The following is a 26,771-nucleotide window of genomic DNA, read 5'->3' on the forward strand; positions in this document are numbered from 1 at the left end:
ACTATTGAACACTAATCAATCATTCTATCCTGCCTCCTAATTGAAGAAAGCCCTGCCTTGGTGCTGAGTGCTCTCTTTCCCTCTCCTTAGGTGCTGGAGACAGTTTTGTTTATTTGTTGTTGAGCTGTTCGCAACTGTAAAACATTTTCATTCTTCTACAAATGTTTCAGAGCAAGCTATTGAGATTTTAAGTGCCAGTAAAGGAGAAAGCGGTGGACTATCTGGGAAACTTGAATCTACTCTTTTCTGAATCTCTGTACAGTACTTCTATTGTGTAGCACAAGGGATTCTACCAAAAATTCAAAACTCTGGACAAGTAACTTCTAGCAATGTATCTAAGTGATGCTGGAAACCAAAGATCCTACTTTAGCTCCTCATGCTGTCAAGTTCAATTCACATTTGAGAAGCTGGTCAGTATGGTGGGAGAAAACACTATGGTTTAATAATTCTATTTCTGTTGTTTTTCCTGTATTTTATTTTGCATTGTATTAACAGAGAACTGGAAACATCAAGGTAGTAACTTCTGTTTGTTCAGAAATATCATTCCATATTTAACCAACGGCTTTTCCGGAATTTTATCAGAAGTACTTTAATCTCATTTTCTTCCCCCCCCCCTTTTTTTTTTAATTTCAAGGGTAAAGGGAAATAACTCAGAATAAGGGAATATATCGTGCTATACAGTATATATACATATTATATGTATATTATATTATATGTATAGGGAATATATCATGCTGTACATATACATATTATCTGTACTTAAACATATCATTTTGGGAATTTTATTAGAAGTACTTTAATCTCATTTTCTGCTGCAGAGAGAGACAAGGGTATTTGAAGTATATTTTATTCAAATGTTCCATGTCTGCTGGTTCTGCATTTTTCCTCATAGTTCTTTGGAAGACCGTCTGCTTTCTTAAACACTTAAACATGTTTTACTATGATAAAGAACCACAAATGGCCTAAGCTTCACCGTCACTTGAGGTGGAAAGCAAAGTAGTGCCTCGAGAGTCCAAGGCAGTTTGACCTGACTTTAAACTGAGCATCCAGGCTCCAAATCCCTGGCTCTGAAGGGTCCTCAAGGCCAGGCACGATGTGTAGGCTGACCTGGAAAACTGCTTGTTGTGGCATTTGGGAAGCAGCCAGCTCTGGAGATCTGTGCAGAACAGCAGGAGTTATCAAGAGTACCAGAGGCAAGGGGCTAAGCGCGAGTGGCCTAAGTGGCACATTTGACACAGACCAGGTTTTTTTTTAAGCTTCATTTTTCCTGGAAATTCTCACTGCAAAATTATCACCCTAAAGCCAATTTGTATTTTGAGTACATACTTGACAGAGAATGTAGCTCTTTTTCTGGTCATACTAGAAAGTTTGTAGTTTTTTTATGTGTTTGCACAATCTACAATGGGTGGGTGGGACCATGAAGCAGATAGTGAGGTATGATTCTTTGCTGGGGTTTTTAAACTTTATTTTGAAGATAGTGGTGGTGTTGCTGTAGAATGCCATCTGGTTGCTTCTGATTTACTACCTCTGAAAGGTCCTATAGTCAACAACCTCATAGAATCATAGAATAACGATGTTGGAATGGGCCTATAAGGCCATCAAGTCCAACTCCCTGCTCAGTGCAGGAATCCAAATCAAGGGATATCTGCCAGAACGTTGTCTAAATTTCTCTTGAATGCCTCCAATGTTGGAGCACTCATTACCTCTTGAGGTAATTGATTCCATTGCCATACTGCTCTAACAGTTAGGAAGGTTTCCTGATATTCAACCAAAATCTGGCTTCCTGTACCCTGAGCCCATTTTTGTGTGTCTTGCAGTCTGGTTTGATTGAAAAGAAATCGTGCCCCTATATTGAAGCCATGCTTATCTTGGTTTGGGTACTTCTTATCATAGTTAACATATTGGAGGCAGGGTGGAGAATGCAATTGTTGGTTTTGGAAAACCAGAGGACAGGGTTGGGAGTCTCAGGAGACTATGGTAACATGCTCTGAATAGAGGTCTTGGAACAGTATCTAGTGTGGCTGAGAAGGCCAATTCGGGAGTGACAATTCCTTCCACACTGAAGACAAATACAATCTGTCCCCTGTCCAGCTCCCTGATTTTGCTGGTTTTGGGACTGCCTCTTTGCCTCGGCCTGCTGAACAAGGGTCTCTTCAAAATGGGAGAGGCCATGATGCACCGCCTGCCTCCAGGCTGAACACTCAGATGTTAAGGTTTCCCATCTGTTGAGGTCCATTCCTAAGGCCTTCAGATCCCGCTTATATTGCAGCTTTCGTCTCCCTCTGGGGCGAGTTTCCCTGCACTAATTCTCCATACATGAGGTCTTTTGGAATCTGACCATCAGCCATTCTCATGACATGCCCGAGCTAACATAGACATTGCTGTTTCAATAAAGTAGACATGCTAAAAATTCCAGCTTGTTCTAGGACTATTCTATTTGGAACTTTGTCCTGCCAGATGATACCAAAAATGCTTCAGAGACAATGCATATGGAACGTGTTCAAATTCCTCTTCCTCTCCTGGACAAAGGGTCCAGGGCTCACTGAAGTACAGAAGTGTGCTCAGGACGCAGGCTCTGTAGACCTGGATCTTGGTATAAGCCGTCAGCTTCTTATTAAGCCATACTCTCTTTGTGAGTCTAGAGAACATGGTAGCTGCTTTGCCAATGCGTTTATCCAGCTCGACATCTAGGGAAAGAGTGTCAGAGATCATTGAGCCAAGGTACCCAAGGTCATGAACACCTCCAATTCTTGTGTGGAGATGGTAATAGAGGGAGGTGAGTCCACGCCCTGGCCCATGACTTGTGTTTTTTTCAGGCTGTTTGTTAATCCAGAGTCTTGACAAGCCTTGCTAAAATGATTCATGAGTTGTTGGAGGTTTTTAGCAGAGTTGGCAACAACAGCTGCATCATCGGTGAAGAGGAAGTCCCGTATGCATTTCAGCTGGACTTTGGTCTTCGCTCTCAATCTAGAGAGATTAAAGAGCTTTCCATCTGATCTAGTCTGGAGATAGACACCTTCTGTTTCGGTTCCAAAGGTGTGCTTCAGCATAACAGCAAAAAATATCCCAAACAGGGTCAGTGCGAGGACACATTGCTGTTTCACTCTGCTTTGGATATCAAAGGGATCTGATGTTGAGCCATCAAAAACTAGAGTGCCCTTCATTCCCTCATGAAAGGACCTGATGATATTAAGGAGTCAAGGTGGACATCCAATCTTGTGAAGTATTTTAAAAAGGCCATCCCTGCTAACCCAATCAAAAGCATTCTGTAGAGTAAGAATGGGGAATGTATAACCCTCCAGATGTTATTGGTTTTCATCTCCCCTCAACCCAATATAGTATAGCCAATGGTGAGTAATATGCAACTGAAATCCTATACTCTCTGGAGGGACCCATATTCCCCATTGGCCATTTAAAATTTACTTAATATTGCAATTCCTCCCATCTCCATTTCACCCTTTTTGCTCACCCGTATAATGCTATCACACATTGGTTGTTATTGTACAGTCTATAATCTGACTGTATCTGCATCATTGCTACCTTGCATTTCAGAATCTGTATCTTGAAGAAGGCATGAGGAAGTAAGACAGAACAGTGCAGATAAAACTGTGTTTATATGTTATGCCTCATTCGGGTTGAAATACATGATGCCCAAAACTATAACATTTAGTTAGAGATTATTCTACTGTAAGGGTGTAGTGGTCCAGATAGGAGTGATTTATGACTTCACCCTGACTTGCCTCCCTTTTTACTCATTATTTTGTGCCTCTCAGTTTAATATCTCAGACAAAGCCTTTGAGAATGTTAAAGTGTGTTATCAAGGCAGGGATGTCTCAGCTTTCACCAGACCCTATCCCTACCTACTGTAAAGGCTTTTTAGGGTAACATTACTTGCCTGCACTTTGAAAACATTAAAAGTGCAGCCACGTATCAGTGGCCAGAGGGAAAGGAAGAGGAAGAAATAGAGCCACCAGCAGCAGTACTACAGTCATTACTTTTTTGTTGCTTCTGCCTAGTAAGCCTATTGCTAGTAAAGGCCAGGGTTGAATTGAGGGCAAAGCAAAGCTCAGTGAGTGCAAAGTTCAGACCTCAAGATCCCCAAATAAGTTTGAGAAAGAGCCTTTTCCTGTTAATGAGAGTATAATAATACATATAATATTTGTACTGAATGGCAGCAGATTACTGAATAAAATGGGCCAATGCTCCGACCCCATAAAATTATAGCTTATTTTATTTAACCAGAGAGGTTACTCCCTTTTGGAATATGAGCCTTTTCAGATGTCTAGCCCTGCTGACCATACATATCAAGTATATGATTGCTACAGATGATGGTTTGGAAAGTATTCAAGCAATTTGGGAGCTGTTTCCACTTAACTGACATATGTATCATCCCCAGATGTTAAGTCATTGAGTTATGAGGCATGCATTGTATCCATGGGTGTGTGAATCAGCCAAAGATAAACAGCTTGGCTCATACCACTCATTCTCACAGAAGCCTTGGGAAGCAGGCCTGTCAGTGAAAGGACATGGAGGAGGGAAGGATCACTGAATAGTTTGTTTTTAAAGGCTCTATTCCTGCTACAGTTCTTGAAGGTATGCACCTCCCCACCCCCCTGAAAGTAATAGCATGGTGTGGCATTGGCCCAGGTCATGAATATTAATATGATATCTGCATAGACCAACAGGAGTGCTGGAGGGGTGGAGTCACAAGATAGAAGAGACTCAGTAGGAGGAGGGGGAGTTAGTCAGAGAGAGATTGGGAGTTTGAGAGTTTAGGGAGAGTTGAGGAGTTTTAGGAAGATTGAGGAGTTTGGTGTCGTTTTGGGGATTGGGCGGGAGAGTGGGGGTTGAGAGTGTATAAAGGAGAATGTTTGTTTAAGAATTAACAACATTGCTTGTCCTGTCAACATCTCTAACAATGAACAATTTCTGTTTAGTTCTTTTTAAAATGACACATTGCCAGGACCTCTCTTATTAATAATAAGCAACTGGTGGCAGCTGAAAGACATGTAGCATGAGCTCTTAGTTTGGTGAAACAAGCAGGGGCCACGTGGGGATCCTGACACTTTGTTTACCAGAAGGAATGGCCTGAAAGTTAAGATTTGTCTTATGCCAGCAACAGGATTTTGGCCATAAAGTGTTAGGAGAGATGTGACAGGCAAATGCAAATAAATTTGATTTGGGTACAGTAACCAATGGCAACTGTAACCAATGCACTATGAAATGTCCATTTTTTAATAAATCACCTTCATTTAATAATTACTCTGTCAAACTGTTGTAAAAAAGAAAATTTCTCCAAGTATCATTTTAGTGCTAGTATGTTCTGTGCAATTGTATCTGAAATGCAAAATGTTCTGTGAGGATATGTAAACATTGGTCAAGTTCCATTTTTATACAAAGGAGGAATATTTTTCATGATGTACTTTGCCTAGGGTAGTTAACATATTCTAGCTTAAAATTTGACTTTCATGCTTGTCATTTAAATTTGTCAAGGAATGCTGATAGTATTTACATTTACATAAACAAGGTCATAGATCTCCTAATCTCATGTTCTAATGGCGACAGTGAGAAGATGTGATGTATTAAATCTTCCAGTTTCATGAAGTATACTTAGTACAGTATATTTATCAGAGGGTCATACCACTTTGTTGGTTAGTTACAAATTAAATTCTTACCAATTTACTTGCTCAGCATTAGCATCTATGAAATATACATTATCACATTAATTAGTTTATTTCATTGTATAATGGTACTTACTAGTTTAATCTATCATATATGAGAAGTATTCAAAAGTAGTGTAGTCTAGTACTCGTAATGATTACAGTAATGATGGTGATTGTGATACATACTTTTTATAAACTACTAATATAATATAATATAAGATTAGATTAGATTAGATTAGGCATCCTTCAGTCTCAAGAGACTATGGTAACGTGTTCTGTATGGAGAACTTGGAACAGCATCTAGTGAGGATGAGAAGGCTAATTCGAGAGTGACAATCCCTTCCACACTGAAGAGAAATACAATCTGTCCCCTGTCCAGCTCTCTGATTTTGCTGGTTTCGGGACTGCCTCTTTGCCTGGGCCTGCTGAATAAGTGTCTCTTCAAAATGGGACAGGCCATGATGCACCACCTGTCTCCAGGCTGAACACTCAGATGTTAAGGTTTCCCATCTGTTGAGGTCCATTCCTAAGGCCTTCAGATCCCGCTTGCATATACCTTGTATGGCAGCTGTGGTCTCCCTCTGGGGTGATTTCCCTGCATTAATTCTCCATACAAGAGATCTTTTGGAATCTGACCCTCAGCCATTCTCACGACATACCCAAGCCAATGTAGATGTTGCTGTTTCAGTAATGAAGACATGCCAAAAATTCCAGCTCGTTCTAGAACTACTCTATTTGGAACTTTGTCCTGCCAGATGATACCAAAAATGCTTCAGAGACAATGCATATGGAATGTATTCAAATTCCTCTTCCTCTCTTGGACAAAGGGTCCAGGGCTCACTGAAGTACAGGAGTGTGCTCAGGACGCAGGCTCTGTAGACCTGGATCTTGGTGTACACCATAAGCTTCTTATTAAACCATACTCTCTTTGTGAGTCTAGAGAACATGGTAGCTGCTTTGCCAATGCATTTATCCAGCTCGACATCTGGGGCGAGAGTGTCAGAGATTGTTGAGCCAAGGTACAGAATGAACACCCTCCAATTCTTGTGTGGAGATGGTAATAGAAGGACATGAGTCCATGCCATGGCCTATGACTTGTCTTTTCTTCAGGCTGATTGTTAATCCAAAGTCTTGGCAGGCCTTGACTTTGTTGGCATTGAGCTTCACACATGCATGTTTGTCACTTGGTTGCAGCAGCATCTAGAATTTCTCATTTGTTTGAACGAGCAATTACAGATCTAGCACCACAGAGAAAACTTGCAGATCATTCTGCTTGAACTAGTTCAAATACAGTGCTTTGCAATGGAGTAACATCACACAGTTCAGTTGCCAGTCATATACAGTACGTGTAAAGTGATCCTTAGTTGGATTGCTCCCACTTAAAGTTTCCCACTTTGTTTCATCTATAAGTCTGTATAGATATTTATAAATATATTCAGTTCCTTATCAGGACTTGCAGTCACAAAGAAGGTGTAACCACTTTCAGCTGAGTGCATGTGCAAAAGCTTATTCAGAACTTCACATTGAACATGAGAAAATCTGCATGACTTCTGGGATGCACAAGTTAAATTGCCCCCATCACAATTACATTTGAGCTAATGCCTGAATAGGGTTTATATCATTTTTGTTGCAAAAGTTTCACTTCTAAGTGTTAGCAGATGGGTCTGTTGTGAATTGATAGAACCCTTGAAGCCAAACTAGTACTTTAATGGCAAAAACCAAGCACAGATCTCTACAGTGTGACACCAAGGAAAATTTTAAGAGATGCTTTCACCTGAAATATAGTTGTCTGAAAATGCCTGAATGGCTGTGTTTCTTGGCATATCCTACTGAAAAATCTGTTTGCAGATGAAATTACTGTATTTACCTGCAATTGCCAACAGTTTGAATACCAAAGAAAGTATGCAAATATTTAACACATGCTTAGCACCGCCCCCTAGAGTCGGACACGACTGGACTAAAAATGTCAAGGGGAACCATTACCTTTACCTTTACCTATCTTCTTTAAATTATCATAAACTCATAAAACATGAGAATGGATACTTCTTGTAGAAAGAGCCTTTTTGTTTTGTAAAAAAAACAAAATACTGTAAGCTTACGTGTGTATAGTAACAACTTTGTTTTAGTCACTCAGTTTCACACTCTTTCTAACTGATAGCTTGAATTAATCATTATTCTGCAGGTTGATAAGCACATCCATCTTCTTAAAGGCCAACATAACCCTGCATTTCATCAACCTTAGATTATTTAAAGCACCAAAAAAGGTCCAACAAAAATTCTTTTAGAAGATTTGATGTATGTCTAGAAGAACTATTTCCAGAAGAGGAAGGTTAGCAACCCCTTATACTAACTGAGGAGGTGTCCAACACTGTGACATTATGACTCCTAATAGAAAAATAATTTAAAAGATACACACAATTTGAACTGCCCTGGAAATGGTCTGGAATGCAGGTTTACTGTCTTTGCTTGACATGCTGTGGCAGATGCGGAGCACAGCAAGAACCTAATTTCTCTGTGCTCTGGAATGACCAGATACTGCAATTAATTAATAAAGATGGGGGAGAATTCTACTTTTGTTTTTTACATGTCTTCATAACTGAGGAAGAAAGAACTTTAGAATTAAATGAAAACAATAGCAAATGCCTGCTCCGCCGCCATGCTTCTTTGCCCCCACCACTGGATGAGGCAAGATGCAACTGTGCATTGTGTCATCTAGTGGGGTGTTTGTTGGTGCATTTTTTAACTGCACTCTTGCGTCATCCTGGCCTCTTCCGTAGTTTCCATAGTCTACAGAAAACCCACCCACACAGACCGGTACCTACACAAAAACTCCAACCACCACCCACAGCAAAAAAGGGAGGCATAATCAAAACACTGGTAGACCGTGCAAATCGGAACTCTGAAGCTCAGTTTCTCAGCACTAAACTCAGCCATCTCAATTGGGCCCTACAGGCAAATGGCTACTCCAGAAATGAAAAGAGCCATCAAACCAAACTGCAGAAGAAAAACAGCCACCCACAAATAAAGTATTTCTGCAATACATCAAAGGGGTCACAGACTGCATGGGGAAACTTTTGAAAAAAAATACAACCTACAAACAGTATTCAAGCCCACCACAAAAATACAACAAATGTTACAGTCAGCAAAGGACAGAAGGGACCCCTCACAACTGCAGGAGTATACCGGATACCTTGCAGTTGTGGCCAGATATATATTGGAGCCACAAAATGCAGCATCCACACCAGAATCAAAGACCATGAGAGACACTGCAGACTAAAACAACCAGAAAAATCAGCAGTAGCTAAACATGCCCTAAAACAAGCTGGACGTGAAATTCTATTTCAAAATACTGAAATACTGGACAACAGCAACAATCATTACGTCAGACTGCACAGGGAAGCCATTGAAATCCACAAGCACCAGCAGAACTTCAACAAAAAAAAGGGAAGTGTGAAGCTCAACAAAACTTGGCTCCCAGCTCTCAAAAATACAGTGTGCAAAAGGTTAACGAACTCTACCCAGCCACAAGGACGGGATCACTACACACAAAAGACCAGCTAATGACACCCATCAATCACAATGATAGATAATCTCTCCTCCTTATCACACCAATACACCCCCAACAAGACACACTAATCACCCATCTCCTGAAAAGGACAAAAGCCTATCTCACAGCCATAAATACTCCACTCCCAAGCCAACTACACCAGAGCACAGAGTACTGTCCTCTGAAGATGCCGGCCACAGAGACTGGTGAAACATTAGGAAGAACAACCTTCAGAACACAACCAAAGAGCCCAAAAAACCCACAACAACCATTAAAGTAGGTTCACTGAATAAGTGAAATTTATATGTGTGTTCATTCACCAGATCCCTACTCATTCTATAGACCTTGTCAGAACCTGATAAGGATGCCTGGCTTCTGTTTTTTTGCCTTGGATATTTATCAATCTCTGTAGGACTCCAGGGAGAGTCAGTCATCCTTATAAGGTTCTGACATTGTTCTCATTACACTGATTAGACAGGCCTATTCTAGTTTCAATTTAGTACAAGATTTCAGCTGATGAGAAGTAACTTTACCAATTTTTATGGTACAACGGCAACTTGCTAGTTACAAATTTAAACTGTGTGGCTTCACAAAAAAAGGCAAAAGTTCTAAGTGTTCACTTATACTGTTCCTCCTGTTGCTGTGTTGTGTGTTGAACAAGAGCTGAGATGGAGATTTTTTTTTCGTCTTATTTGTGTGTAGCCTGCTTTCAGATAGAGGGGGAAAGACTATACTGGAACATGTATTACAACAGGTATTACGTCTGAGAATGTACATTTAAAATTGTACTGTTAAAATCATAGTAGTATACTATGACAGTATTTCACCTTTAATTTCAAAGACTTGTTCTACATTTGGATAAATTTCTCTCTTAATTGGGGTTGCAATGAAAGCAAGATAGTATCTTGTTCATTAGATTGCTTTAATTAGGAAGATTTTGCAGATTTAACTTGCTATTGAGCTTTATTGTGCTGGATTTGGTTAGTTGTTAAATGAGTAATGCCTGTTAGTTTTGTTGTTGTTGTTTAGTCATTAAGTCATGTCTGACTCTTCATGACCCCATGGACCAGAGCAGGACAGGCCCTCCTGTCTTCCACTGCCTCCCAGAGTTTGGTCAAATTCATGTTGGTAGCTTACGCCTTCCGACCTGAGGGGCTCATCTTCCAGAGTCACATCTTTTAGCCTTTTGATTCTATCCACGGGGTTTTCTTGGAAAAGATACTAGAGTGGCTTGCCAGTTCCTGCTCCAGGTGGGTTGCATTTAGTCAGAACTCTCCACTATGACCTGCCCGTCTTGGGTGTCCCTGCATGGCATAGCAGATAGCTTCTCTGAATTACTCAAGCCCCTACGCCATGACAAAGCAGCGATCCATGAAGGGAATTTTGTTTTCGTTTTTTTTATCACAGATTAAATAATTTTTTTAATTGTTCTTGAATATCATGGTTATTAACTCAGTGTAACAGTCAACATAAAAAGTCAGCCTAACACCATTAAACTGTGAAATTGATTTTACATCTCCACACAGGATTCATGAAACTTACTATTAGCTTTAAGGGTATTGTTCTAGAGTTACAAGTTTCTGGAGAGTATGATAAGCCAGACTGCTGTACAATGTGCACACATATATGTCTAGTTCTAATAATTTTAAATAAGGATGTGCACAGGCTTCAGAGAAGTGTCAAAAGTAAAAGACAGAGTAGAGATATTTGTGAATTTCTGGGTCAGCTAAAGGGTGGTTCTCTGAAGTCACACACTCAGATCAGTTCAGGTATCCACACCCACCACTGAATTTGGCTCTAGCATTTTTGGGGTTAAAAATGCTGAAATCTGAACAAAAATACATGCTGTCAGTTTGATGTAGCAAAAGAAGGAAGCACCAGAGCAGAAAGAGATTGACAGCTGAAGCCTGGGAGAATGCTAGAACCTCTCTTGGAAACTTATCCCTGGCACCAAGGAAGGTTCGGATCGGTCTCAACAGTCTCTACTTATTCTCTATCCACCTAACTGAGCATCCATTCCACATCCAGATATGGCAAGGGGGGATGGCACATTCCTTATTAGACTACCTACATTATAGAGTGTTATTCATTTTTCTTTTTGGAAGCTACACTGAGTTTTCATTATACTTAGAAAAAAGTGTGTAACAGATGTATGGTTCTCTGGTGCAGACTTTTATTGGATGTTGCATGTCAAGCTATTGTCTGGGAACATTTCCCCCCCTTTCCCCATTCCCCCCCAGCAAGTATCTGCATACAAATCAAATGAGCAGTATTTACACGTCCCTAGTTTTAAATATGGCATCTTAGATTGCATTCACCCTTTTTCTTGCCTAAGATAGAAGCCTTCTCATTTATGAGCTTACTTCAAGGTATAGGTACTGTAACGGTAGAATCAATTGATGGAAAATCCTCATGCTTGGTTCTAATCTCTTTAAAGGCTGGAAATTCTGACACAATCAGAAAGGACAGAGGAAAAGAGTGATAACCATGTTGGTTGAAGCTCTTCTTTATTCTCAGCAAACAACACTGTGGTCCAATTCCCCTTCCATGGAATTGGAGTTGGGAAGGAGGTCCTATTGCTCAACAATTTTGCACATGATTTATATGCGTAACATTTTGAATTCACTTCTTGGCATCTTACCTGATCTTTCTGTCCAAGATTAAGGGTAGCTACTTTAGAAATACTAAAATGAATGGGTGAAGGCCAGAATCATAAAGTGGAGGAACCTAAAATACTTCCATCATGTAATGAGAAACAAAAAATACAGATTATTTCACTTAACCAGTCAATATATAATAAATGGGAAAATAAGTGCAGAAAGGAGGAGAATTTATTAGCTGAAGAACCTTAGTGACTGGTTTGGACACAGCACAACATCATTGTTTTGATCTGCTGCATCCAAAGCCAGTACAGCCATACTGATGTCCAGCCTTTTCCAGAAGAAGATTGGAACAAGAAGTGGATGATGAGACAAAGCAGTGACAGAGATTGTATGGCTATCCTACAAGCCATTGACTGTAATAGCGCTTTCAAAGTAAGTGAGATATTTAAGGAGTGGGTTTACAGGTTCTGGTCCCTCAGTGAGTTTCCTTGGCCACATGGGGATTCAAACCCTCTTCTCTAGAGTCCTACTCTGTCACTCTATCCAATAAAACCACATTGGGAATCCAGCCCTCATGGACTACCCAAATATTTTCAAAGGCAATCTTCACCTCCAGTACTCTTTAGCTTGGCAGGGTGTGAAAATTTATGGCTTTTAAAAACCTTCTAGCAATGCAGTGGAAAAAAAAACGAACATATAGAGAAGAATTGGGTTCAAGTCCCCCCCAAAGTAGACCACCTCTTATTGCTGAGTTCTCCTCAACCTGCATTCACTGTCTCATTAACTCACTCACAGACACTAGTAAGAGAAAGAATAAAAGGTTCCATTTTACTCACAGTTCTGAATGGATCAAAACCTCACATTGTAGAAAAATATTGACTGGTTATATGAAAATAACTTAAACTGACTCATAGTCTGCTTACTGGCAACTTTGGTGGCAGCTCCTTCCTTCATTGCCAGTTCCATATAAGTTCCCATAGATGCTTAAACAGCAGGAGGAATTAATTTAATGGGGATAGGGGAAAGACATGCAACATAAAGAGCTCCTTAGGGGGTAATTCTCTTCTTTTTTCATAAGTGTCCTTAAGAGTCCAGGTGCCCCCCAGTTACCAACACTGATTCAATCTCTTTTGCCATTCTTTTCAACAGGTTGAGTCCTGATAACTACCCCACTGACATACACTACAGGGAGGATTTATATCATCATCATCGTCATCACCATCATGCAGAACTGGAAGGAAACCTGTGGATCATTGAGTCCAGCCCTTCTTAGACAGGCACAGGGGGGAACTGAACTTTCGACCTCTGGTTCCTCAGTCAGAAATCACTGAACTATAAGGCAGCAATGACAGTCCCAGTTCTGACTGGTGGATTGTTGTCCCTCAGTTAGGTACTGTCTTTCAGCTCTTTTCTTTTTCCTCCAGCATCCTGGCAGCTTTGTACCTGTTTCATGGGTCTGGGCTTCCTGCTGCCTATGTCTCTACCCCTCATGTTCCTTTCTACCACAGTAACTGGGCTTGGGAAGAGACTTAGAATTGAGGCATCTCTTGGCCTCTCCCTGGGCACTCTCAGTTGTACAATAACCCCAGTCTAGGTGTCTTCTTTGTATTCATACTCCCACCTGGGGAATCTGGTTCTTCTGGGGGATCTACCCCTACTTGGTAGCCTTCCTGGGTTCTTCTAATCTAAGGCATCTCCTCAGTCCCCTGCCTCTTGAACCTCCTCCACGATCACATCTGCAGAGCTTTCTCTTGTCTGCTCTCCTTGCTTTCTGGCTCCCTCTTTCTCCGTGGCAAGAGGGGCCTAGGCCAGCCACACTCAGTCTTTTTTGGCCATGGCCATAAACACAGTATGAAAAAAATTGGACTGTATCAGGACTGTATAAGTTGCATAACAAGTCTTATAGTTTATGTGTAAAACTGTTTTCAGTCTATATCCCATGTTGAGAATGGCTGGCCTAGGCAATCTACAACTTGTCTTTGATTTGTACAGGATGGAAGCTGCTGCCAAGGCTGTCTCTTTCTTTCTCTTCCTCTTCCTCTTGATATCATGGCCTCAGCAGAGTATTGGGATGTGAGTTTATTTTCATTCTACTTCAGGCAATGGTGCAGCTCAATGCAAGACTACAGTACACAACAATATAAGATAAAGTCCTGTGAGGAATGTATTCGTATTTGTGCTAAAGCCTCTCTGGGAAAATAAATGTGTGCTTGTGAAGTTAAGATGCAATTCTGTCATACATTTAGGTGGGCAGGCGTCCGGGTGATAATCAGTGGTAAAGCACAGTTTTTACATTTCGAAGGTGATAAGTTGACTCCATGGCATTTCCAAGCAGAACTGCAAAATGTCATTGAAACCTTAGAGACTAAGGTCCAGTAACCATAGGCATTTGGATTGACCAATGGCCTGATGACATGTATGTTTGTCATGGAATCTACTGGTTGAATTCCGGGAGAGTAGAAGTAACTCTGCAAGGTTTATAAATCCTAATGGTTTAATAAAAGCAGTGATTATAAGACCTCCTCTTCTTATAGACTGCTGAAACATTCCTTACAGACAAAAATCCCTTCTTGGTTCCCCCCACAAGTTTCCTTTTTAACAGAAAGCTCTATAACATGTTGCAACTGTTTTACTAGTTTTTATCTCTCTGCTCTGTTTTCCTTTTAATGCCAGATTTCTCAATGGATGCTTTCTTCCTCTTTTGTTTAATTTTTTTCCAAAGTGCTCCCCTGCCTTCAAACATAGTTGTTTACTGCTTGCTTTCAATGTGCCTTTGCAACATATCTGACTTGTGCTTTTGCAAAAGAGGGGGAATTATCAAAATAATTGAGAATTCAACTGTGGTATCTTATTTTCTAGCTACTTTCTTTTCATCACTTTCTTGAGTACAATGTGCATTCTTTTATCTTTGGCCTTTTCCAGCAAAGTCTTGATCACTGGTTGTTATTTCAGAGCATGAGGATCTTATGTTTTTAAAGGCCTTGTTGTTGCACTGGGTTGGTATGCAACAAAAATGCAATAAAATCTTCAAAAATTAATCACAGCTGACAGCTGAGATCCACCATAAAAGAAATAGTGAATCTATACTACATAGTGCTACATTATAACTACCTCTGCTCCATCCTGCAGAATCCTGGTATAGGTAGTTTGGTGGAATATTCTGAATTTTTTGCTAAGTAGCACTAGTCATAGGAGACTGCATAGGGGTGAGTGGGCTTATCCTGATATTTGTGATGAACAGACTCCTTCCCCTGGAGTTTAGACCAACTCCAAAATAAACAACCTCTCTTCTGGTTTGTTCTGGCAGTAGGATTAGGCCCTCAGTTGGTGGAAAATGAAACTGGATGTGTACTAGTACACTCATTTTCTAGGACTCAGTCCCAGTGACAATAAGACCTATTGTTCTGGGTTCTGCTTGTAAAAATGATTTACAGTTTAGTGTACACACAAGGTACATACATGTTCAGAGTACTGCGCCAGTGGAGCACGTTTTTCTGCTCCTTTGCCAGAAGTCCATTTATTTTGAGGGCAGATGTGGAATTGATTCATTGCAATCAGTTCTGCATATGTGAATGCCTCCACTGGTTTCCTGTTGCGTCCTGAATCAAGCTGAAGTTTTTGACGCTTACATACAAAGCCTTCCACAGTTTGGGCCCATGTTACTTGTCAGAGAGTCTTTCCTTAATGTCATCAGCTCAACACACAGGATCATCCCAGTCCTCTGGGTGGCCACCCCAAGGGACACCCATAAATCTTCTACAAGAGATAGGGCCTTCTTTGCAGTGGCTCCAACCTTATGGAACCAGCTTCTGGGGGAGCTCCGCCTAGTCCCCTCCCTGTTGATATTTAGAAGGCAATTAAAAACATTGCTTTTCAGGGAGGCTTTCCATACTGACCTTAGCTGATCACCTTTCCCTCCACTTTCCTCCATTCACCCAGGTTTTATATGATTGGTCTGTGTCATCTGTTTTTAAGGGTTAATTGTTGTTGCTTTTATGCTTTTATCTTTATTTTTTGTTTTGTATTATATTTGTGGTAATGGCCCAGAGTAATGCCACTAATAGGACTGGGATGTAAACAAACAAACAAAAATGTGAATGCCCCTACTCTTTTTTTTTTAAAAAAAAATCCTTCTATCTGATTCAGCAATATACAGTAGTGCCCCGCATAGCGACGATAATCAGTTCCAAAAAAATCATTGCTATGTGGATTCGTCACTATGTGGGGCAAAAAAGCCCATAGGAACGCATTAAAACACATTTAATGCATTCCTATGGGCAAAAAACTCACTGTTCTGCAGAAATCCTCCATGCGGCCACCATTTTCTCTGCCCGGTAAGCGAGGAAAGGGCGCGAAAACACAGCGGGTGGCCATTTTCTTTACCTGGTGGCCATTTTGGAACAGCCAATCAGCTGTTAAAAACAACATCGCTATGCGAAAATCGGTAAGCGCAACGCTTACCGATCATCGCAAAGCGATGTTTTACAATTAGAAACATCTCAATGCGATCGCTTTCGCGATCGCAAAAAACACATCGCTATGCGGATTCATCGTTAAACAAATCGCTCATTATGCGGGGCACCACTGTACCAGATAGCAGGATTTTTTTAAAATTAAAGAGCTGCAGTCCACTTCCTGAAACAGCCAGCGCCATGCTGCACACCTCACTCTAAGTTGAGCCTTCCTTCCCACCATCCAACACTCCCCATCCCTCAAGCAACCTCTTATCTTCACTCCTCTGCCAAATACTTCACACCTTCTATTCCCCTTTGCCATTCCCTCCTTTGCCCATTTCCCCCTCCTTCCCTTTCCACCCCTTTCCTTCTCATCACCTCCCTCCAAACTTTTTCCTTGCTGCCCCTGCATCATGGCTGAGCAGAGCCATGTGATTGGAGGCAGAAGTGGTGATGATGGAGGTGGCTGCAATGATGGTGGCAATGGAGGTGGAAGGGAGAACGCTAGGAGGGGGAAGAGGACAAACTGGCTTCCTCTAGGTCTGTTCTTCAGATGTCACCATGGCAGCTGCTGCCACCGCCTTCATCTTTTTGGGATCTGTTTGGTCCACACTAGTATCCTAGAAGTGCATTTGATCTGAACAAGCAATAATGATTTTATGTCCTTGTTATGAATAATGAAGTGTCTTGGTTGCCTAGGCACTGTGGGATTTGAGGTGGGTTGCCTTATCCCAGAATTTATAGAGAAGACATCCCTCCCTGCTTGTGACACCAGTTCTCCCTTCTTGGTTGTGATGCAGCAATACATCTTGCTTCAGTGTCTAACAATAAGATACATAACACCAAACTGACATGCAAATCAAACTTTGTTATAGAATGCAATGATTTCTGTTGCTGAAAATTATTCATCCATAAAGATACACATGAATCAAGAAATGTCTAGAGAAACAAATAAATGATATGCTAAATAGAGTTTGTGAGAGACTGTTGCCTACTCTATCAGTTGCTAGTTTCTCGAATCTCCTCAAATACAGTAACTTGGATTGCTTGTTTATTGCAAATAAAGCAGAAGTTGGGGGGGATGCGGAGTGGTGTTTTGTTGCTAGGCAACACCCTCCAAAACTCTCATTTCTCCTGCGTTGCCTGGAAACAGTCAGTGAGAATGTGTAGCCTAGCTAGCCTTTCTGTCAGAGAGAGAGAAATTGGTGTCTTAGTGATTTGTTTTTGTAGGTCATGACAGAGGAACAGATTGATAGCTATTTTATTTTGTAAATTATATGACAGAAATAAATATACATGGACACACAGTATATACATTGCAGAAGATACAGAACATTATATGTTCGATAATAAGGAGTTGGGAAAATAAATTCTAATTACAGTGGTGCCTCGCAAGACGAATTTAATTCGTTCCGCTGTTAATGTTGTCTTGCGAAAAATTTGTCTTGCGAAACGCGTTTTCCCATAGGAATGCATTGAAATCTAATTAATGTGTTCCTATGGGCAAAAAAAAGTCAGAACAAAGTCAAATTTGGTTTATAAAGAGTTTATTAAGTGCTCTTTAAAGCCATACATATTGTGCAAATGATTTTAAAATTTTCAATCAAAAAACTTTAACTTTGTAAACATCATAGAAAAACATTTAAAAATCAGCAAACATGAGGCAGGAACAAAAAACGGAAAACATTCTTCTTGCGAAGCAAGGCCTTAAGAACATTTGTCTTGTGAGTCATCAACCCCATTGCCAAAGCTATGTGTCTTGAGAGTTTTTTGTCCTGCGAGGCATTTGTCTTGCAAGGTACCACTGTACTTTCACCCTTACAGATGAGGGAGAGGGACTGGAGAGTTCTTCCCCTTACCCTGCAAGAGGGTGAGGTGTTTTGTGACACCCTAAGCGTAAGAATGAGTATGAAAACCATTTCTCCCCACAAAATAAATCACAGAAAACAATGCTGTAACGTGCATGCTGGAGCCTATAATAACTCAGGCCTCCAGTATGTGCTCACTCTTCTACTCAGGTAGCTGCCACCAGTATTTCCAATTAATCAATGAGGCCAGTGTTTCTTTAACATACTTAAACTTGTTTATTTGATCAGTAAAATATAAGTAAATCACCAGTTGATAATCAATTTCTCTCACTCACTGAACTCACTAACACACAGCTTCTAACTCTCACTGATTTTCTGGCACACTGTCTCTCAGACTCACAGAACTCTCCGACACATACTCCATACACTCCTTTATATCCCAGCTCCTCCCCCTTTTGCACCTCCTTCCGTTCCCTCATTGGCTACTTTTCCACTGCTCAGCTGTGATGGACAGGTGAGGGCAGGGCTGAACGTTGCAAATGCTTTAATACAAACCATGGTTTGATGACTTGCAGAATATCATGGTGGCTGCTGCTTTAAAACATGACTTTTGAAGAATTAAAGTCATTAGCAGGAATATTTGTGCTTATGTAGCCTATGAAGAGTTTAATAAGAAAAAAAGTGATTATTCCTTATATCCATACCACAGATATATTTTATAAAGAAAATTGAGGCTATGTATAACAGGATAAAATAATAATAACAAAAAAACTTAAAACCACCCAAATCATTAAAGACATTAAAAGCAACAAAACAATAACCCCAGAGTTGCAGTCCTATGGCCCTGGGGCCATAGGAAGGAAGGAATATACTGCTCTGAGAAAGTCATCTTATGGCAGAGGCCTCGTCCTCCTGGTCTCTTCCAGGCAGAACATATGTTTCTGTGGGAAATACCTAAGCCCTTCAGCTTCTTACCACATCCTATAGTAGCAGCAATGATATCAAGACTGTAAGAAGAGTAAATGAATGAATGTGAGGCTTTTAGATGAGACTAAGTAGATACACATTGTTAGGGGCTATAATGTGGGCAAGAGCGGTCTGTTGTGGTACACTAACCTTTATCTTAGTTTGATCTGTCAGAAAGGTATGTTGACTTAAATATCCTTCCCTTTCCTTTTACCTGTTGCTATTTATTTATTTATTTATTTATTTATTTATTTATTTATTTATTTATTCATTCATTCATTCATTCATTCATTCATTCATTCATTCATTCATTCATTCATTCATTCATTCATTCATTACAACTCTCAACCAGCAAAGCTCTAAGAAGCAATTATAGGGTACTGTAGTCCAAAACATATACTGAAGGCAGAGATACTGTATTTTTCCATGTATAAGACGCCCCCATGTATGACGCCCCCCTTTCTAACCCAGAATTAAGAATTTTAAGTGGGGCTTAGCAAATGTAGTGTTAAAAAGGATCAAAGTGCTGCAGGATGGCTTTGATCCCTGCTTTCTCCCTTTGTGCTAAGCCCCACATGGCTTAGCAAAAGGAGGGGGAAAGGGATCAAAGCAATTCCACAAATGCACAATTATTTTGACCCTTTCCCCCCTTATGTAGCCACAGTATTGCTTTGATACTTCCCCCCTCCTTTTGCTAAGCCCCATGGGACTTAACAAGCAGAGGGGAAAGTAGGGATTAAAGCCATCCTGCAGCACTTTGATCCCTGCTTTCCCCTCCAGTTTTTTTTCCTCAGCTTACTTCCATGTTTAAGATGACCCTCAATTTTTAGTCTAAAGATTTTAGACAAAAGTATAGTCTTATACATGGAAAAATACAGTAATTTGGTCAGTTCTTGTATATGCAAAGGGAAAAGGCACCATCTTGCTCTTGGCATAAAGCATAGTTTCTGGAGCTGGCCGTGACAGAGTCCACAGCATTGAATTTCATTTCTAGCCTTAGCTGTTTATGACATGCAAGGTGTCTTGAGCAGATGGATTAAGCTTTCCTGTCTTTGAGTGAGGACTCCTGTTGTGCATGGTCTGATTGAAACCAACAAGACTAATTCTCAGTGGAGCTGTCCAGATTTCTGTTTTTGGACGATAACTCCCATAAGTTCCTCAGGCAATATAATGCCATGTTGCCTAGATAATTTTGTGTTATAGTTCAAAAATATAATTCAGCACACCTCTTCTTTTCAATGATGCAGAGATGATAGTTACGATTCTAAATGCAGTTACCTAGAAATAACCTCCATTTAAATTGGTGGGACCCAAGTGTGGGTGGTCACATTTGAGATGCCAATACTGTTTCACCCATGCATGGAAAACCTGCAGCTCTAGGGCTTGCGACACATATCTGCTCCGTGTCAAAAGCCCACTGGAAGCCATCACACCTCTGGAAAGAATGATTGGTCTCTCTTCTGATACAATGCTGGTCAAAGGAGAGAGAAGGAAAGAGTGGGAAAAAGGAAGACCAAGTGCCAGAGTCTGAGAAAATCAATAGACTCAAATCCTTTTGTCTTTAGATTATCCCTAGTCTTACTTACCACTGACTATCCTATGTCTCCTAATACATTTTCCATGAGGAAATGTGGCTCTGAAGAGAAAATAATCCCCTATCCCAACCCTTGATTTAAGCCACATGAATTGTTCTTTTGTACCCACAATCATTTGTTTTGAAAATAAAACTCTGGATTACTCTACACCATGAAAACAAGTCACATTTCCAGAGTAATTGAACAAGATAACCCAGAGGGATGAGATGGTTTACCTCAGCTTTACTGTTCAGCAATTTTATAGGCTTTTATAATCTGAGATAATAAAAATGGAATAATCAGCAAGCTATTGACACCCAAGATATTATTTTTTCTATTTGATCACCTCACCTTACCTTGGTAGATGTGCTGATTGCAGTCCTTAATATTTTAATTCCTTGTTTATGGTGCCTCTCCAGAAGATAGTGTATGAGGATATTGTCAGGATTTTGTTCTTTTGGTGAACAGGGAGTTAAATTTTAATATTGTAATGAAAGTGAAGAGTCAGGAATGTAGAGTAAAAGCCAATGTAATGACTAACAGCATATAGGTGGAACAAACTGATGTAATGCTTGATGGTGAAGTAAGACCAGCTGTAAATGGTGAAATGTGATTGGTTGTTCTGAGTATAAATGTAACGGAGACAGAATAGACCTTTGCCACTCAGCAGTACGTCTGGTGGTCATTTGCTTCTATGTCAATATTGCTCTGAATGTTGTTATGCCAAATGTATATTGCCATGTACATATGTGTAGTCATATCCAATATACTATACAGTATTATAATCACTAAGAACTCTCTCATGTCATTTTTCTCCCCACCTCTAGGTCTCTTACTTTGTTAAATTTAAGTGGGAGGAATGGAAGCAATCTGATAAGAGGTTCTGTATAACTAGTGTCCTTTAGCTTCAAGGCTTGTCTTTTAAACAGAGTGCTCTTGCCAAGCTTCACATTCAGCCAGACTCTAAGAAGTTTTCTTGAGGCCAGAGCCTCATTAAGCCTCTGGAGTTTTGGCCCCACGCCAACAGATTTATGCTTGGCACATTGCTGTCCTTGGTCGGCAGCTCAGATAGAGTTGCTAACTCTAGCTGAAATAAGAAAAAAAAATCATTGAACTGCTTGGGAGCCAGCAGGTGTGGTCTCCTATGTCCTACTCCTCTGGAACAGCAATTTGTTATCCTGGTAACAGCAGCAAGTGGAAGAGGAGCCGGATATAAAGGAGAATAGGAAGAAAACAACATTCCAGAACTGGAGGTAAACGTATGATAGAGAAGTGGATTGATTTAGAGGAGAAGACCTTTGCCACCTTTTAAGTAGGTGGTGATTAATTTTACTATGATGTCGGATTGTGAAGCAAATGTGGTGCCTATGGCCTTAAGAAATTAGGAGCTTACAGATTTTACCCTAATGTCTCCGGTGCTGCAATCATTCCAAAATGCTCTCCCTCTCTTCGTTACCCCACTCTGTGAACTTAAAAGAACCAATGAGTATGAGAAGAATTACTCCTTGTGTGGAGAGGAAAGGGAGACTGTGGACAGTGTTGAATCATCTCCTCCCCTGCTCCCTGTCTTAAAAGAAGACCTTATCTCGATGGTGGGAACTAGCACTGGTCCAGCAAAGAAGCAGTGGAAATAAGCCAAGATCACAGATTTTGTTAAATTATGGCCACACAGCACTCGAAAGAATGATTGGGAAGAGACTGGCATTCAGAGTTTTTTAAGAGGTTCGGTAATTGATTTTCCAGAGTGTATTGCAAATGACCTTCAGATTCAAGAAAACAGCTATGTATCTGGGGAGACTGATGTGGATTTCGGTCATTGAGGGCAACCAGGTGTATACAGTGGTGCCCCGCATAGCGAGGTTAATCCGTTCCGGATTAACCTTCGCTATGCGAAAACATCGCTGTACGGGGCAGGAAAAGCCTAGTTTAATGCGTTCCAATAGGCGCCAAAACTTACCCCTCCAAAACGCCCCAATCGTCGCAAAGCGAGTGCGGCGATTGGGGCAGCTCCGTATAGCGATCCCCAAAAAGGGATCGCTATACGGATTCTTCGTTATACGGTGCGCTCGTTAAGCGAGGCACCACTGTACTCCCTATTAACCCCCTCCCCCATCCTGGGGCTTGAAGCGACCAAGGAGACAAAAAGCTGTAAGGATTACGATAAAGGTTGTGAATTGATAGAACTCATTGATTATGTACATCAGCATCCTATGTCAGAAAGTAACAGTTATAGAACTATCAATGAGTCTCATTGTGATACCAAGGATATTTGATGAAGCAGCATCTCATATCCAACAGTGAATCACAGCAGAGAGATAACAAAGAAGACAGTCCGGTTTTTATCCCTGATAAGACTATTATAATCTAACTCCAGACACAGTAGATAGAATTGCTGGCCTTACTGCGGAAGAGCTTTTACTCTGTGCGGATCCTAAGCGTACTACACAACAAGACAATATTTCTCCAAATCCCTCCCCTAAGGATGTAGAGGGCAACAACCAACCTCCTTGTGTAGTAAAGGATAACTTAAATCAATCTATAGAAGATATTAAAGGAGTGCATTGAGTTGGGCTAAAATTATGGTTAATAAGGTTTCCAGTAAGAATGGGCCAAAAAGGAACCTGGGCAAAAATAAGGGTAGAGACAACAAGGGTGGTAGAAAAGAAGGAACTTACCAAGAGGAAAGAGCAGGAAGACAAGAAAGGATATCAATTTTGCCCCACTTTTCAAACTTTTGGATAGGGCTGACTGTACTAGTCCTTCTCTCAAACAACCAAACAAGGTGATGGCAGTAAGGAAGTATAAAAATGACAAGCATAATTCCCAATGCAAAATGGAATTATCCAAGACCCAGAGATGGGAGGATATAAAGGAATCTAACAAAGTGGAAAAGTTAACTCCAGCTATAAGACATGAACAAAGACAACCTGCCCTAGAATTAGAAAGGTTAGGCCCTAGGAGAACAGGATTCCCCTATGAGAAGAGTTCCCCTAAGTCATTGTCAGATATATCGGCAGAGCTCATGGCTCATCGACAGCAACAAGGGAACAATGCTCTTCACGAGGGTATCCCAATACCGGTTATAATTGGGAGTATGAGGAGTTTGTAGGAATAGAAATAGATGGGTAAGGTTTATGGGAGGGACATCAGGTGGTAGGAGGATAATAAATAGGTATGATGATATCAGCAATGGGCTGATGGATAAAAAATTTGACCAGAGATACAGAAGGCTGCATACTGAGTAGCAAGAACTTCCTAGTGGTTGCGCTCAGGGGAGATAATATTACAATTTAACCTTATCCTTGGAATGTCATGGGGTGGGTAGGTAGACAGAGGGATGATTGTGTATGTACGTATCTAAGTAGGCATGACATCTTATTGTTACAAGAGACATGGACCTCAGAGTCCCCAATTCTAGATGGTTTCAAAGCCTATGGAATACCTGCAGAGCCATCTAAATATGGTAGGGCAAAGGGGAGCCTAGGAACATTAATCTCCATTGCATTAAAAGTTAAAGTCTATGTTATACCCTCTCACAGTCAGCAATGGTGATACAGTATTAATGCTATATAAGTAGATATCCTGTGTTATAATAAATGTATATTGTACTCCTCTGAAAACTAAATAACAGATAAGACTGAATGGAGGAATTTAAAGCTTAATTATGGCAAATAATTATAAAACATCCAAAGGCATTTCTTATACTGTTGGTACTAGACGGGAGGAGATTTCAATGCGAATATTGGGCAGGATGATAGTAGTTTTTTATAAGATATATAAGTTATGCCCCTTTGAAGGTGAGAAAACTTTGTTTTCCCTCCAAAGGAGGTCCAAAGATTGTAAGATAAACTACGCTGGACATATGTTATTTCAGGTGGTAAACAAAATGAGTCTTTGTGTACTACGTGGCTCTTATCCAAATGACCATCTGCCTGAATTCACGTATTGGTCTGGGGAAAGGATAAATCTTTTGGATTATATCATAGTTTCAGAAAAAATGGTGGATTGCATCCACTCATTCGAAGTTGGTGGTTTTCTTGATAGTGATCATCTGCCCCTCAATATGCTTTTTCAGATACCGGATTTTAATCCACATATCAATGTTCAATACAAGGAAGTTTTCTCACAATATAGAAATAGAGTGAGAGTGGTTAGATGGAACAACAATATTGGCAATCGAATAGCTGAATTGTTGGACTCAGAACATATGACAGAGAACTTAACAAAAGTTTTGGACCAAGAGAATGTGGATAGGTGTTTGGAGGGATATGAACTTTTAACACAGGATATTTATAGGGTCATCAGTCAAGTGAATACAGTGGTGCCTTGACTTACGAACATCCCTACTTGTGGCCATTTTGAGTTACAACCAGCCCCATCTACAAAATTTTGCTTCTACTTGAGACCGGAGCTTCCACTTATGAACAGAAAAAGGCAGGGGAAAAAGGCAGGAAATTCAAATTGCTAACAGTAGGTAGTGATGAGGCTGCTTCTTTGTAGCTCTTTTGCCCGAGCAGTTAGAGAGAGTGCATCAGAGGAGGCTTGGGACTGCCTCCTTCTGCTTCTGAGAGAGAGTGTGTGTGTTTGCAGGGAGGCTTTGGACTGCCTGGTAAGGTAAGGTGCTGTTTTCTGCTTTTTAAAACCTGTTTTTGCAGCATGGTTTTGAGCTGGGGGTGTTATGTTTCTGTGCTGTGATGCGTCTTGGGGGGTTTGTTTGTTTGTTTGTTTCCTCCATTTCTGATGGGTCTTGGGGGTTTTTGTTGCTTTTTGGAGTGTTTTTTCCCATTTTCAATGGGTCTTGGGAGGGTTGTTTGTTGGTTGGTTGGTTGTGCCTCATTTCCGATGGGTCTTGGGGGGTTGGTTGCTTTTTGGGTCCCCCCCCATTTCTGATGGGTCCTGCTTTCTTCCCTTGCTTTTTCCTTTTTCCTTTTTTTTCTTTGCATTTCCCCTTTGTTCTCTGTGCATTTCTGATCCGCTCCTTTTGTTTTCTGTGCATTTCCATTTGGTCTTGCACACTTGATTGCTTTTCCTCCCCCCCCCCCAAAGCTGGAAAGGATTAATCATGTTTCCAATGAGTCTTGCAGTGATTTTTTTGTGTGTGATTTTTTTTTCTTCAGCCGGAACAGATTAATTGCATTTCAGTGCATTCCTATGGGAAATGGTGCTTCAACTTATGACCATTTTGAGTTACTTGCATCTTCTGGAACGGATTATGGTCATAAGTCAAGGCACCACTCTACTCTTGGTACTAGACTGGACAATCAATGAGAGACCTGTTGGTTTGATAGAGACTGCAGAGAAGCCAAAAGAGAGTTGAGGAAAACCTACCTTGGTTGTTGTTGGGTTTTTCAGGTTCTTTCACCATGTTCTGAAGATTGTTCTTCCTGATGTTTTGCCAGTCTCTGTGGCCAGCATCTTCAGAGGACTGGAGTATGAACTCTGTCCATGCTCTGTTGCTGTTTGTTGGATAGCTGAATATTTATAGCTGTGGGAACAGCTTTTGTCTTTTTTCAGGAGATAAGGTGATCAGCATGTTTTTTGTTGTGATAAGGAGGGGGAGAGTATGCGTTACTATGATTGATGGGTGTCGTTAGCTGGTCTTTTTTATGCAATGGTCCCTGGTCCTTCTGGCTGGGTAGAGTTCATTGACCTTTTACAGGCTGTATTTTTCAATATTGGGAGCCAGGCCGTGTTTAGTTTTAGGCCTTCTTCCTTTTTGTTGAAATTCTGTTGATGTTTATGGATTTCAATGGCTTCCCTGTGCAGTCTAACATAGTGGCTGCTGGTATTGTCCAGTACTTCAGTATTTTGAAATAGAATTTCATGTCCAGCTTGCTGATTTTTCCAGTTGTGTTTTTATTTATTTATTTATTTATTTATGTATTTATTTATTTATTTATTTATTTATTTATTTATTTATTTATTTATTTATTTGACTTATATGCCGCCCACACTACCCGAAGGTCTCTGGGTGGCTTACAATATTTAAAATACAATAAAAAGGCAAAATAATTAAAATACAATTAAAATATGTATACTCTAAAAATTGCCATTGGACCCACAGTTGATATTATTTTAATTAAAAGCATTCTGGAACAGGAAGGTTTTGACCTGGGACCGAAATGTCATCAGCATCAGTCTACAGTGTCTCTCATG

General features: G+C 40.5%; 1 protein-coding gene across 6 annotated transcripts in view; it reads left to right on the forward strand.

Moving 5' to 3' along the window:
• The window catches only part of GRIA2 (glutamate ionotropic receptor AMPA type subunit 2), a 107,166-nt gene that overhangs the window by 25,728 nt on the left and 54,667 nt on the right, over positions 1–26,771 (forward strand). Inside the window, exon 1 of one of the 6 annotated variants that reach the window (XM_073001516.2) lies at positions 21,660–21,868. The exons of the other annotated variants lie outside the window; for them this stretch is intronic. The gene's annotated coding sequence lies outside the window, so the exon portion shown is untranslated. Of the gene's footprint in view, positions 1–21,659; positions 21,869–26,771 lie in introns of those variants that run through there. 6 annotated transcript variants of the gene reach the window in all.

Source organism: Pogona vitticeps, chromosome 5, assembly GCF_051106095.1.
Source record: "Pogona vitticeps strain Pit_001003342236 chromosome 5, PviZW2.1, whole genome shotgun sequence".
NCBI lineage: Eukaryota > Metazoa > Chordata > Lepidosauria > Squamata > Agamidae > Pogona > Pogona vitticeps.